Source organism: Spermophilus citellus (genome assembly GCF_964194105.1).
Source record: "Spermophilus citellus genome assembly, chromosome: 17".
NCBI classification, from domain to species: Eukaryota; Metazoa; Chordata; class Mammalia; order Rodentia; family Sciuridae; genus Spermophilus; species Spermophilus citellus.
Window position 1 is genome coordinate 38,731,620 of NC_138199.1, and position 6,000 is coordinate 38,737,619.

Here is a 6,000-nt window from a genome sequence, read left to right on the forward strand (position 1 = left end):
ATGGTCCCTCCTGGGGTAGTTTGCAATGGATGGGGAGGTAGGAAGGCAGCTTGAAACTGGCTTCTGCCCCCCAGAAAGTAGGTCCCAGCAAAGCTCCCAGGGGAACCTCAAGACCTGCACTACAGATGGCTGTGGGCCTGTACCTGGGGGTGATCATGAAGCTATTCCTGGGAGGGCAGATGGAGGGCGCTTCCTCCTCTCCTCTCTCCCCTCTTCATGGTCTTTCATGGCGGTGCATGCTGGACTGTTGTCCTAAGCTGAGTTTGGCTAGCGCAGAGGTCAGCACAAGCTGGTCACTGTCGGGGGGCTAGAGACCTTTCTTTCTGCTGAGCTCCCCCACTCCCCTCACACAGGTGCTGATGGCCACCTGTCCAGGGTGGTGTCCACTACTTAATAGCTGGCCATTGCACAAGAATTTCTCCAAATAGTCCATAGTCCCTGAAGGATACACCTTGGCCACCACACAATTCCCTACAGTTCCAAGTCCAGGATGCAGGAACTTGAGTGGGCTCAGGAAATCCTGGCTAAATGAACACAGGAGAAAAGAGAAGAGGAGACATCACCCCTGCAGTGGATACCAGGTGACTCCTCACCCTACCCTCTTCCTGTGCCCTCCTGACTGCCCAAGCCACGGCTGTACTGTGTCTCTGGTTAAATATATGGAATTATCTATTATAATACTTCAATATTTATTACATTGATTTCGCTTTAAATGCTTTGTAAATCATAGCAAAAAATAATGGCCTTCCAACAGAGAGTCATATACCGTAATCAACTGGAAGAAAGTCGGATTGTAATTTAAAAAAAAAAAAAAATCCTTATGTGAGTCTCTCGTTTAAATTAAGAGACAGGACGTGATTCAAATAATAAGACCCAAGTGAGGCTGGTTTTTCTTGGCAAATTAGTAGAGGTTTTAACTGGAACTGAAAAGGTGTTAAGGTGGAACACTGACCTTATTAGACCTTAATTATTTTCGTTTGTTACATTCCTGGAGCTGAGGTTTCCCACCCACCTCACCACCCCCCTGCAAAGTGGCCATGTTAAGCCTCATCTCAGGAACTTTGGCTTTAGAGATCACTTCTTAAGAGGCATAAGTGGGATAAGAAGCAGATATTTTACCAGCATTCTAGAATTTCTGGGGCACCCAGATTTGCTAGAGTTTGGAGGCAATATTCTTGTCCTTGAAAGCTAAGAATTCACCTGACTTGAGGTCCATGGCTGCTTCCTCTACCTCTTTTTTTTTTTTTTTTTTGGTACCTGGGATTGAATCCAGGGCACTTAACCACCAAGCCGTACCCTCAGCCCATTTTATGTTTTATTTAGAGATAGGGTCTCTCTAAGTTGCTTAGGGCCTCACTAGTTTGCTGAGGCTGGCTTTGAACTTGCTATCCTCCTGTCTCAGCCTCCTGAGCTGCTGGGATTGATTATATGTGTGTGCTACTACTCCTGGCTGGGGACCCTGGCTTCTTTAGTTTCTTAGATTCCACCTGCTCTCCCTGGATCTACTCTTTGCCCAAACTTCTGGAACCTGCATCTGTTTGACCAAGAGGGAGGAGGGGGTGGGAGCACGTCAGCAGATGGGGGTACATAGCAGGCAGTAGTATTCTCATTATTTACTGCAACCTTCATGCTCCACCTACCATGGCCAGTACTGGCTGATCATCAGTTCCAAAGCCATCTAGGCCCAGCCCAGATGACCATGAACATGGAGCATGCACCCTCCCCACTAAATGGAAATAATACCAGTAAATGGCTTTGTACATGATGGACATCCAACAGTAGTGATGTGATCTCATTTTTGCTGGAAGGACAATTTGCTTCCAGACACCTACCTGCCCAACTAGCCCTGGGGTAGGGTATAAGGGTAGGGAAAGCATATTGAGCCCCAAGAGACCAAGTGCAGACATCTATTCCACAGCTGAACATTGTCTTCCCAAAGGTAACCAAGCCAAACTCTTTTTATTAAATGCCATCAGCTTCAATCCTTCCACTGGCTTCCAAATTTGGATTGATCAGAGCAAAAGACACCTTTTTCTAAGACTTCTAAGGCAGTCTGTTGGGGATCATATCTGGTGGTCCCCAGACAGTGGTCATCATTCTCCAGAAAAAAAGATTGGAATAGGAGTGAAGAATTGGTGGGAATGGACAGAGGGTGGAGGGGACCCACTAAGCCATTGCAGGTTGCAGGGATCCCCAGAGGAAGAGGGAAACCAAGCCTTCCCATGTTTGACCATCAGCTGAGAATATAGGGGCATATAGTATCAAAGTGGGGTTGGTATTCTACAGAGGATATCCTCAAATACCAGTGCATTGGGTCTAAAAGGATGTTAGAAACCATCTCAGCACTCTCCTGCCATAGAAGGGGGCATGGAAATGACCCAGTACCCTTCCTGAGGGTCCATGACAGGGAGCACTGTTGAGATGATGCGGAGGGAATACAAAGCTACAGGTGCTGTGGTCCCTGACCTGGAAGTGGCCTGGCAGACATGAAGGGTGCTCTGGAGCCTTGATGTGAAAAGGTCCACCTGGGCTCTGGGCAAGGGTGGCTAATCCCTGCTCCTGGTCAGCTGGAATGACCCTTTCTGTACTCCACTCATGTCTCTTCTTACTCAGAAAGATAATATGAATGAAGAAGCACATGCCCAGAGGAGTCAGAGATCTGGGCTCCAGCCCTGCATGACCCAGGAAGTACCTCCCCTTTATAAACTCATTTCCTTCCTGCCCCTCTTATATCACACAGGATGGGGGTGATGAGACTTAGCTGGAAGGCTGGTGGGTAAACTGTGAAGTGTTATAAGCTGGGAGGGACTGCTGTGGCCAGCCTGGCTTGTCTATCCAGGTGTAGAGAAGATGACTTCATCGACTTTTTTTTTTTTTTTTAGTAGCAGAGATTGAACGCAGGAGTCATTCAACCACTGAGCCACATCGCCAGCCATTTTTCATATGTTTTTATTTAGAGACAAGGTCTCATTGAGTTGCTTAGTGCCTCACTCTTGCTGAGGCTGGCTTTGAACTCGAGATCCTCCTGCCTCAGCCTCCTGAATTGCTGGGATAATAAGCTTGCACCACTGAGCCCAAATTAGTCAACTTTTATTTGTGGGCTCTGGTTGAGTTTCTGGTTTTTACCTCCCTCTTTTCTTTGTGTGGCTTATCTCCAAATTCTGTTCCACCAAGGAATGGGACAAGGGAGTAAACTCAATCCTTCCAATAATTTGACTGTAAAATAGGTATTATTATACCTGTGTTACAGATAAATAAACTGAGGTCCAGAGAGATTAAATAACCATCACACACAGCTGCTGAGAGGCAGAACAGGGATGTGAACCCAAATCTCTCTAACTCTGGATACATCCAAAACCCAACTGGTGAGGCTGTGTGTGTGTGTGTGTGTGTGTGTGTGTGTGTGTGTGTGTGTGATAATACACAGTGGAACATGAGCTCCACAGGGCAGCGGTTCATAGGTTATTGTTAACTATTGTATCCCTAACCCCTGGAACAGTACCTGGCACTCGGTGAGCAATAAGTATTTTAAAACAACAAATGTCAGTCAGACACAGTGGTGTACACCTGTATCCTAATAAGGCAGGAGGAACTCAAATTGGAGGCCAGTTTCAGCAACTTAGAAAGAAGCTGTCTCAATATAAAAAAAATAAGAAGGGCTGGGGAAGTAGCTCAGTGGTTGAGAACCCCTGGGTTCTGTCCCGAGTACCACAAGTAGAAAGAAAGAAATGACTGGGGATGTAGCTTTGTGGTAAAGTGCTCCTGGGTTCAATCCCAGTACCAAAAGCAAACAAACAAACAAAACATCCCACAAATGTTAATGTTAAGGGCAAGCTTAGTGTAGCAAAACTGATTTAGTAATGAACAATTGATTGAGAGCTGCATCTTACATCACAGATTCACAGAATGTTCTGTGAGGTGAGACTTGGGGGAGCATTTTCTTATCCATGCCTCTCCCCTTGGGTTGTTTCTCTCTCAGGGTACCACATGACAGAGATTGGGGCCTCAGATAATTGAACTAAGAAGAATAAAGTTAGGAAACGGCAGCATTAACAGGGAAGTAAGAGCTCTGTGAATATACAGATTATATAAAAATCATGTCATAGACACAAGTATTGTCTTGCTCTTTGGTAGACCCTTGGGAAGAACTTATGTAGAAAACAATGCATGATTTTTCTATTCTATTCTTTTCTTCTTTCTTTCTGTAGTGCTGGGGATTAAACCAATGGCCTTGTGCCTGCTAGGGAGCACTCTACCACTGAGCTACACCCCAACCCCAGGAACCAAATTTATTTATTTATTTATTTTTGGTACCTGGTATTGAACCCAGGGGTGCTCTACCACTAAGCCACAGCCCTAGCCCTTTTTAATATTTTTATTTACAGACAGGTTTCTCTCTAAATTGCTTTCGGGCCTCACTAAGTTGCTGAGGCTGGCCATGAACTTGTGATCTTTCTGCCTCAGCCTCCTGAGCTGCTGGGATTACAAGAGTATGCCACAGTGCCCAACATCCAACTTTGCATTCAGTTAATTTTTACTGAGTACCTACTATGTGCTGTGCACTAGGTAAGCCCTGGAAGTTCAGAGATGCCCAAGGGATGGTCCCTGGCTCTCAAAACCACAAGGCCAGAGCCCCTGCTAGGGCGACCTTCCTCCAGGCAGCCAGACACCAGTCAAGGGCTTGCTTGGCCCAATTGGGATCTTCTGTCTCTCTTTCCCGGTGCAAAGAAAGTCAGAATCTTGCTTCAGAAGGTCAGCCCAGGGTCCTCCTCCCTCTCAGCCTCCTCATCCCCTGCCCTCCCCCTCCAGCTTTCCTGGCTGAGCAGAAAGGTGCAACAGGGAATCTGAGAGAAATTCTGTGCTGTTTGTTTTGGGTTCAATGGAATCTCATTTACACGTGTTAATTGCAACTAATTGGCACTAATTGGATGAACAGGAAACCCTCTGGGAGCACTCATACCTTTAATTTGTAGTAAATATCATTAATTAACATATGCTAATTAGAGCCAATTAACATTGATTAAGGGTTGCCAGCTACTTGGAAAGTACAACTCTGTGTCCTCTTCCCTTGGTTGTCTGAAGTCAGCACAAAATATGATACATGAAGAGACTGGGGGAGGGCGACTCACTGGGCAGCCTCTCTGGGTGGAGGGGTCCACAGCCTCAGCAGCCCATGCCCAAGCTGGGTACATAAAGGGTGGCACCCCGCCCCTTCCTCTGCAGGGGGAAGGTCCTACAAGATTAGCACTGCTCAGGGAGTCGGGGGAGCAGGCTCAGGAGGCTCTGGGTGTTGAGATGTTGCCCTTGACCAGTTCCTGGACAGCAGACAGCGTGGTGGATGGGTTGACGCACTAGTGGTCAGCTGGAGGGAGTGTGGGCAGCTGAGATCAAACCATATGTGGGGCACCTTGTCCAGACCCATCAGCCTTATCCCAACTTGCATGGTGTGTGTGTTTGTGTGCACGCATGCTTACTAAAGTTCCTCCATCTGACATCATTGTGCAAATGGGAACACTTGCTCCATCTGACAGGAAGTGCATAGATAGTAGGACCACCCCTATCACACATCTCCTCTGCTCATTCTGGGATTTGTTTATTTTTAATTTAAGATTAGGATGCTGCTCAAACTTCCCAGAGTGTCAGATTTCTCTTAAGGATCAGGACCCAGAATGTGGCTCGGGGTAGAGCTCTTGCCTCACATGTAGGAGGTCCTCAAATCACCAACACCACCACCACCACCAAAAAAAATCACTTGTCTGGGAGCCAGGAGGCTTAGGCCTTTTAGTTCTGTTGTTAACTAGCTATAGGACCCTTGAGATTCATTTAAAAATATATAAATTGTTTTATTTTAGTCCAATTATAAAGAAATAAATGTTTATTGCAGACCTCCCTCCCTGCCCCTCCACCCCCCAGTTGCCTTTTTCTGTAACAGTCTCCCAGGGCTCCCCGTCCGCGACTTCCTTCTCTGAAGCAGTCACTCATCACTCATCGTCCCCTGCC